Here is a 10,179-nt window from a genome sequence, read left to right as displayed (position 1 = left end):
AGTAATTTCCTGTTTAATCTTAATATTGATAGTTAAGTGACTAATCAAGTTATTCAGTTACTAAAAATATTTTTATTTATGTCTTGTGTAATGCAAAGAGCAGAAGTCTAGTAACTTCTGAGTACAGCATACAGGGACAAGGTTTAAACATGACCAGTGAAGACAGGAGTAGTTGTTCAAAGTCACATCCAAATGAAGCTTTTTACTCAGGCTAGAACATAAATTATACCGAGGGGCTTGAAATGCAAAACAATTTTAGCTCATTAGTCACAATTTAAGAGTAACTCACAAACAATGGTAATAGTAAGTTGTAAGCCTAAGTTCATTATGATCTTATTTTGCAATGTTAATGCCAAACCTTTAAATCATTTGGGTTAGGACTGTAGTTGGGTAAGCAACCTTAAGGTATGCATGAAAGAATTTCAGGCAACTTTTCTGGTAGTGGTGATTCAGTTGTAGTTTCCTATAACTTCTGCTAAAGCAGGGTATTAAAGCTACTTGATGGGAGGAAGAGATGAGTTTCTGACCATTTGAGAGTTTCAATGAACTATTGACACTCTTCATAAGTCTTACGTGCTCATGCAAGTTTAATCTCTATTCAAACTACAGTCTAAGCATAACCAAATAACTTCTGCAAGCTCCCTGCTACCCCTTCCATATTCATCAACATGCAAACAGATCCTGTGAAATGACACTGAAGGACTGGGAACCATAATTAATCTGTCTTCACAAAGTCCTCTTTAAATTATTGTTGCTAACCTTTCTTTTAGACAGGGATGGAAAAGCTGGTCTTACAACATATTTAGGTATTTAATGATCTTGAGCTACCGGGAAGGGCCCCATTGGAAAAAAGCAGCACCAGAAGCCTGAGAAGTAGAGGGAAAGAACATGCTACTTATCACTATTTTCATCCTATATCTTCACAAGTCAGTGCTAAGTACAGCAAGACTGACATGAACGTTAAACTGAAACCCAAGACCAGAGCTTCTGGGCTTGTATGCCCATATATATGCACCTTAGATCCTTCTGTTTCCTTGAGGAAGTAAAAAACAGTGGTGCACACACCACAACATCTACTTTTCACTAAAAGAAGGGGGATACAGCCACATCATGGTCATGAGCACTACATTACATTCTACCTACCAGAAGACACAGAGCCTCTTAAAAATAGGCTGCCTGTCCATTTAAATATCCTTAAATCAAATCCAGTATTTATAAACCATTTAGAAACCTGAAAGCAATGATCATTAGAATTGGTCTGTGAGGCTTAAAAAGAAAAGAAAAGAAAACAAACAACCAAACAAAACACAACAAACCAACTAAATGCTATCTTCAGTAAACAAATTTTTTCAAACCCTCCTCCTCTCTCCATCTCAAACCGTTTACTTTTTGTGGTTTATCTGGTGTTGGATGACTGTTCAGTATTCCCAGTTTTGAGTGATTCTGAGACTATCTGGTGACTAAATTTTTAGCCTGAAGGCATTATTGTTTGTTATTTTTTTGTATTTCAGCAGTGTTGAGATGTCCCACCGAGGACTGAAATCCCACTGTGAAAGCAGCGATACAAACACAGGATAAAAATAAACTTTTGCCACATCTTGCCACTGGGCAGGAAATGGGTGGAAGCAGGTTGTCCTTGGACACAGGGTGGTGAGGACAAATTTTTTTCAGGAATGCACAAACCCATGTGCATTTACAGAAATCTTCAAGACTGAGCTTAGAGGATTTATACTGAAATATTCCCCAGATGATTTACAGTTTTGCAATATATCCATCTTCACCACAATTCATGCCCATATGTTGGCATTTTGATGAGTCAGATTTTATCCCTGCATGGTAAGTCATGCCTGAAATTATTAGAGACAACAAATGATGGAAAGATTTGACGGTTTGATATGAGGTAGATATTTATTATATTGTGCTTAGACTAACAGCCAGTAGACTCACAGCAAGAATGTTAAACAGGTAATTGAGAATAGGGGCTTGGCTAATTTGAATTTTAATTCTTGATAAGTATTGTTGATTTTTTTTTTTTCTGAAGAGACTGTTAATCAAAATGTTGGTTACCTTATGATCTAAAAAATCAAAATGTTATTGAGCATAGCGATTCTTCCAGAAAAAAAAAGTTAATGAATTTTCAGCTTATGTCCACAGTATCTAAATATATTTGCCATGATTAATGACTTGTATCATCTTTCTTCAAGGAAATTATTGGAAGCAGCTAATTTTCAAAGCTTGCATAAACTGTGGTCCTGAAATATTTGAGAAAATAGGGGTTTCAAGGCTCAATATTGCAAGCTTTTATGACATTTTATTAGCATAAAGTAGCTTCATTGGCATGGGAAATTATACTGAAATCAAATTTGGTAGAAAGGCAACATGACTGCCAGAATTAATGTGCACTACCTAGGCCTTGGGTAGAATGTATAATGATCTTACTATTTTAAACTGAATTATTATATAAGTAATGATAAAAATGTTTGGAAAATTGGATTCTAAATTACTTGCAAGAAGCCCACAAAGACTTCTCTTTTTTGTGAAAGTATAGTGACTTTTATGTATTAGTTCAATTTCCTTTGGAATTCACTATATAGTTTAGTGGGCCAAAACCCAAACATGCATAAGCATTTACAGAAACTGAGGGCATCAGCCTACCTTGAAAAAAGGAATAGTGATCTCATTTCCTATGCAACAGTCATAAAATGCATCCTTTTTCTTTTTTAACAAAGGTGTTAAATTCTCTGTCTAGAAACAGCAGTATGAATGATCACAATCAAGCGTAATTAATTTCTTAATTTACATGTAATCCCTGAAAAGTTTTTACGAAGTTGTCCTCAGGCAAGCTGTCCTAAGGATATGCCAGCTGGGTGTTGCTTTTTTAAACATATATTTTTATTTATATGGAAAGAGAAAAGAATCAATTCCTTAGTAAAGCTGGTGAAAAACTCATTTGTGAGTGGTGGCACTAGACGTGAATAACTCTGTGAAACTTCAGGAGGGGAAGCACTTGCCTTTTTTTTTTTTTCCTTGCCTGCTTTATGGTTTGTAAATGATAAATGAAATTTGCTAGCAAAGCCCTGCAGTAATATTTCAAATAATGTTACAGAATACACTGTAAAAAGTACTGAGTTATAGCATAACCAAAGAGAAAGACCCTCATTTTATTCTTTCTGGAGAAGTGTGCTACAGTAGAACATTCTTCAACCACCATTTAAATATTACAACATGCTACAGTGATTCAACTTCAGTGTGCGCCAACATTTGATTTACATAGCTTAAAGCATTATGCCTGTTATTAATACTGAGTCTTCAGAATTAAGCCAAGTTAAATTTTGGTATTGAAGTATAGATTTGGATAGCTGTGGGTGCCCACTTCCAGCACACAAAACCACCTCAACATGGGAGCGACAAGCATGAGGAGCAGGGACCCGATGGCACAGCCTCTTTCCTAATGATACATCCCCTGGCCCATGCAAGAAGATTTGCATCGACACGTTTTTGTGATGTTTTATTTGTGGCTGTTGAATGCTGAAAACCAAGATGCAAAAGACATCACCCTAAAACAGGGCCGAGGGTAGTGTCTATGGTGTCCTTTAAGCCCTTTAAAAGGGGATCCTTTTGTCAGCTCGGGTGAGCGGCGGCTCTTTAACATTCTGAACCTGCTCTGGTTGCTGGGGCAGTTTGTCACCAGAGAATAGAAAAAGGCCCCTGGCATATCAAATTAAAAAAAAAAAAAGAAAACAAAACAAACCAACAACTAGGAAAGCAGGGAAAGGAGAGAAAGGCAAGTGCTGGGCACACAGGCCGCGCATTGTGCGGGCGAGGTTTCAAGAGCCTGCCGTTAGGTATATTTCATAATAGGAAAAGACAGACCGATTTTGTCCCCCTCGCCTGGTGGGATCAGTGCTGTCAGTGCCATTTATTTTCAATCCCCAATGATTTCTGCATCACCCCCCCCTTCCCCCCAACCCTTTTGCATAAAAATGAACCATAAAGGCAGTCAAAACACCTGCTTTACTGACAGGCCCGATTAAAGCTTTGATTTATCCTTCCAAGGGAGAGCTGATCTGCTGTTCCTGGGGCCTGGCGCTGGTGTGTAATTCATGGGAGGCTGAAGGTCTCCTTTCTGTTGCCCCAGCTTCAGCTGTGGGCCCCTTTTGTACCTGCTTGAGAGCTGGGCTAACTCCGAGAACACCCACCCCAGCTGGAAGCCAGGATTTTTCCATCCCTACTAGCACAAGTTTCTGGGGCCGTCTTATTAAGAGACAGTAAATTACAGGACTAATTGGGCAGGCCCCCAAACACAGGGCCGTGTGTTTCTGAGGAGCCAGCTTCGCTCCTGCTGCGGGCTCTGTGGAGCAGCTTCACCAGATGGAAAGGAATCGTGTCACTTACTCCCACTTTGTGCTTTCCCATCGCTAAAAATGTTGACACTATGTGGAAGTTTTATGTCATGTGGTAACTCTTTACTCCTTTATAGTCAGGCTTTGTTTTGTAGTCTTAAACCTCCATTTTTGGGCACTGTACCCTCTCCCTAGGCTCATAAAGAGCACAGCAAGTGGGAGCAAGGCTTCCCATCTCCTTTGGGGGAAACGTTCAAAGCTTTATCACTGTAACTGCAAAAATAGATATTTCTTAAACCTTCTGGAGGGTTGAACTGGGTCTGCTTTTCAAAAGGAAAAAATAATACTTAGTAGCTTGTGGGTACCTGGAGATAGTGAATGAGTTTGGGTATTTTTTTTTTTGTTGGTTTATTGGGTGGTTGTTGTTTGGCTTTTTTTCTGTTTGTTTTCTTTTTAAAGACCAGCCTATATCCTGCATATATGTTCCCTTACTCCTCCCCCCAAAACTGCTTTTAAGATATTCTGATAAAATTGCCTTGTGAGTATATTTGACTTATGCACCATCATTGATCCATTAAACCACTAAGCTATTACAGAACTAGAGCATGGTATAAAAGAAGGCTGAGCAAATCATTCCCAGTGGATCAATGCTTAAAAATTCCCTAAAGTAAGAGTTTGAGTTTTTTTTAATTGGAAAACACCTTTTCACTGAAACCAAAACATTCTACAGAAAAAAAATCTGTCTATTGTTATTTATAAATAAAACAGGAACAAACAGAATGATTACATTCTGAGTCTTTGTTCTGAAACAATACTTGTTTTTGAAATGTTGATTAATGCTTAATCTAACATAGTAAAAATACAATGTGCGGTTTCATTTTGATAAAAACCAAGGTTTCATTTGACCAGGTGCAGCTTTAAAAAAAAAAAGTCAAGAGAGACTGAGAAATTCCTTTGAAATTAAGAAAAAATCTGTAGTAAGTCTCTTTTTAAAAGAAAGCCTATTTCTTTCTTGATAAAGTTGCCACATTATTCAGATATTATTATACATTATTACACATTATTATTATTCACATTATTATAGTTGTGTGGTAGGCATGAGCTTGTCCTTACCTGGATGATTTGCTTGCATAAGAGGGTAGGCAGGACCCAACCAGTCTCAGCTGAATGTTGGTAGCATATATATTAAAAAAGAGGTGGGTTCCTAGGTCTGTAATAACACGTAGATATCTGTTGGGTTATAATACAAAACCATCAGAAAACAAAACCAGCAGCACTTATTAATGTGAAAAGTGGGAAGGTGAAGTCCTAAAACATCTGCTTATTCTTTCTCTATCCTTACCCTTCTCAGTCTTCACCTGACTTTCCCCATTCTATCTCCCTGTCTAGACTGGTGTGTGGCTTAGAACTCTGCATACAACAAATGTGATCTTTGATTTTGAAGGCAGCAAAACTACAACAGCTGATATAATTTCAAATGGAGCAAAACTTCTTTAAGAAAATCTGAAGCAATCCATGACAAAAAAAACTCCTGAAGAAAACCTAAACACTGCTTTTTATTGAGAAAGACAAGGGTCAGAAATGGAGATAGTCCACCTTTAGTTTTGTTTTATTTTTGCAGAGGAGGTGACACAAAAATGGTCAGTCCTGAATTTTGACTGGTGGGATATAAGTTTATTAGTCTTGATATTATAGTTGCTGCTGGAGGGAAAACTTTCAGTCAGTCAGCTATGACTAGCTAATCCAGATTTAACTAAATGATGCACATATTACAAAATGCCAACATTCTTTTTCATTTGTACAGAGCACGTAAGAATTTTTTCATGTCTCCCTCATTGATAGATGTGCCCCTCCTGCAGAACTCTTCTCATTGCTAGTTCTTCGTTTGTAGTTCCTTCAAGCCATATTTTTCTTCACCCTCTATGAAATTGTAAATGAGAATTCAGTGTCCTCTCCCTCCTAAACATTTTCACCTACCTTTATGTATAGAATCTATAAACTATATATACACAACATAATAATAGACATAAAAAGACGTGCACATTTATATTGTGTAACTGTTATGAACAGAAACATGAAATCATATCTTACAAAGACTATAAAACTCCAAGTCATTTAAGAATGAGTCACTCTTAAGAAGTTCAGAGATGTTTAAAGTATTGCAAAAACAAGCCTTTGAGAATGTCAGCTCCTCTTTTGCTCCTCATATATATCAAATTCAGTGGTGTACCATAGAGAACAGCACTGAATCCTATTAAAGTGTTCCTGGTGGGAATAAAGGTCATTTATACAGATGAAAATCTATGTCCACCTGCCCCACTTTGCTCTTCACTAGTTTTGAAATATAACGACATGTTCTGATGGAGGCATGAGGGAGCAGGGAAATGGAGCAGTGGATGATGTGATGAGGGGGAAACGGTGGAAAAGGGCTTAGGCAAGAATTCTCACATAGTCTTAGTAAAGGCAGTATCTAGATGATTTAAGATAACTGTATACAGAGCCTAAATTAGCTCTGATTTCTGTATTTTCAGCATCAGAGGTGAAACAGCTGAACAGAAGCTTGAACAGTTTCTAAAGGACCATGACCAGCCTCTTGGGCATTGGCACATTGCTCTCATCTACGTGTTTTGGTTGACTTCATGTCTTCTTTCTGGACAAAACCTACTGATTATCCAAAAGAAATTTAAAAAACATCATCCTTGGGTTTAGGTTCATCTTTCTGCTTGGCCCTGATTAACATTTCCCAAAGAGTCCAGCCTCATCATAGTTCTTATCTTTCTATCCAGTTTCTCCAGCAAGGGTTTGAACATTTTACCCTGCTGTACCTGAAAGTTAGAAGGAAGCAAGCAGCATCTGATTTTAGTATAACTATACAGCAGTCTAAATGCTGTGTAACATACCAGGTTATAGTAACTCAACTGCCTTGTTAAAGATATTAGAAAATTATCTAAAATGCTCTTTTGACTGTCTGTGTGTCAGGTAGGAAGAAATACTGTGGATGAAATATAGGTACAAGATCAGTGTTTTTGTATCACTTCCTTGTTGTGGTTTTTCAAGCTTTTATTCAGAATGTTTTGAAGGATGTTTTCTTTACTCATGCATTACATCTTGCAAGGGAGCTCTCACAATGGAGCTCTTTGTGAAGAAATATGAATGATTGTAACTAACTACATAGCAATTAAAAAAAAATGTAGATCTGAGTAAACTCTTCAAAACAAAATGCAGGCAAAACTTCAGAAGTAAATCTCCCAGTAAAGGCTTGGCAAGCCTGAAACAGATTTGCAGCCAAATCTCTTTAGCTTGAGGTAAGCACAGAAGAGGGATCTTGGGGAAATTCTGGCAAATATCCACAGCTTAACTGTGACTGAAAAAATATATAAAAGAAAATAGAAAAGAAACCCATACCTGTTATTACAGATGATATATCCATTTTAAGGTATTTTTCTGACAAAACAGTTTTACTTTTTAAGGTAAGTTTCTCTGTGTAAAGCAAAATTGCTTTCTTATACAAACCAGAGCAGCTTTATGAATTTTAAATCACTTACCCACAGCACACAATAAACTTTGGATGTTAGATACAACTGGTTTGAATAAAATATTTACTTCTCTTTTTGGTCTTTAAAATGATACTTAGTCTAAAAGATATGCTAATAAATGCATAAAACATGTTCATCAGAATGTAAAATTAATAGAGCACATATTTCTTTCCAGATACTTTTTGCAATTGATTTTGCCACGGGTAGTTTAGTTCAGATGCAGTCTCCTTTTGTTCACTGAGGGCCTGTTCATTCTATTTTATACAATTTCACTGTGTTTTCTATATCATGTATTTTTCATACTGTAAAAGTTTAATTTCAGCCTTATTATCGAGTGGTTCTATTTACTGCTCTATGCAAAATAGACTCGTATGAAGGAGGACAAGAGCATCTTGCTGTAATAAAAGAATGTAGGTAAATGGTCAGAGTAGATGACTCTCTTCCCAAGCATTTGGAGAGCTGCAAGTCAGTTACCTAAGGCAGTGCATGACTGGGATCAATAAGTCTTTTTGACAAGACCTTTCCTAGGACTTACCTAACTATGCATGTGGAAGCTACCTTTTACTGACAAGTGGGCATATGCATTAAAACCTGAAAGTAATCTGTAGGATCATACACTGTAGTTGTAAGCAAAGAAACTGGTGAAAATTAGACTAACCATAGCAAAGCTTTCACCATGGCTAAGTTTATCATCTCAGTTTGGTTTGTTTAAAAGGTCTTCCCTGCACATATAAAAGATTCACCTGATATATTTTTACTTTTAGCATCTTCAGTTGATTTTCACTGCAACTTCTTAGCAGTAAAAAGAGAAAAGAACATTAGAAAATGATTCAGAGTAACACGCCCTTTCATCATGCCACGGTTTGAGTCTATGTGGTTCTGGTTTTAAAGCTTGAAGAGAACAGCAGCACATGTTCAATAATTAATGTGCTCTAATTAAACACTGATGACTGTGCCTAGATGAAATTTATTTTAAACAGAAGTTTCTCAATGTTTTCTGTAACAACAAATTGTCAACAAAGAAATCACATTTGTTTTCCCAGTTGGTTCAGAACATGGCAGTGGATTCGGTGCAGGTTTCATCTATTCCTTTGATGGTTTTACTCAATGTCTTGGGAGACTTGTCACCAAAATCTGACTCTAGGTGCATACATCCTCAGTAAAATGCATATATCAAGGAAACAGATACTGTGTTCTCGCTGCCAACAAATAGCTGATCTTCCTCTACCTAGGACTGAAAGGTAGTCTGAGTTAACTTCTAAGAGTCAAAAGTTGTTTGAAAGCACACTGCAAAGAAACCAGCACTTCAAATTAGCTAAACTTAGCTTTTGACATTATATTTCTGTTATCAGATACATCTGCTTTTAATATCCAGCTGTGGTATAAATAAGTCACCTATTAATACATCAGGCTAGTGCATCTATCCTACTCCATCTCGTTGTCTTCAGTCAATTTACCTTTTGCTGAAGACCAGTCCAGACTCATAAACACCATCAGGCTTGTTCATCTTTTAGACGAGGGATGCCTAATGAATGCTTATAATTAATTACACTGTTGATTACTTAGGAGTGAATCGTCTGCCTCTCGTGAAGATTGGATTAGAGGGGAAGTAAGACCTAGTCCCTCCCAAGATATGAAGTAAAATATAGGTTTAGAGGGTGTGCTGCAATGAAAAATGAGCTTATACAGAGATGACAGCTGTATGTGGTGTTTAATGGATAGCTGGTCTGCTCTTACAATCAAAGTTTTGTGCACGGCATTGTCTCTTGTAGCTCCATTTGCATATTAACGTCCTTCTGTTCCCTTCAGAGATCATCATCCATGATTAATCTGATAAGACTCCATCCAGTATTAGGGAAGAAAGACTGTCTATGGGAATATCTAAGAGTACATTTCAGATTTCTGGGAGAATCACAGCTTAATTTGGTGTTTTTGTAAACACAATCATCTTGTGGTTACACTAATGGTGGTGGTTGAAATAAGTACGTAGTGATCGGAGACCACAGAAAGATTAAAATAATACAGTGGCAAAAAAGAGAATCTGTGGCATAACACAGCAAAATGTTGGAGTACAAATTAACTTCTTTACACATGTCCAAAAGTTATTTTGTCAAAAAAGAAAAGAATAAATTTTGTCTGGTGGAGCAATAGAAAAAGTTGCAAGATTAATTAGTTCCTATCAATGAAGGCAAAGGACAGGATGACATCTATTACTGAGTATAACTCAAAGCCTTTTTCTGCTTTTTCATGCTCAGAATGGTGATCCTAATATAGGTAATGTTACCTCTGAGTACAGAATA

The sequence above is a fragment of the Merops nubicus genome, unplaced genomic scaffold, assembly GCF_000691845.1.
Source record: "Merops nubicus isolate BGI_N331 unplaced genomic scaffold, ASM69184v1 scaffold11977, whole genome shotgun sequence".
In the NCBI taxonomy this organism is placed as follows: Eukaryota; Metazoa; Chordata; class Aves; order Coraciiformes; family Meropidae; genus Merops; species Merops nubicus.
Note: the sequence above shows the minus strand (reverse complement) of the source record.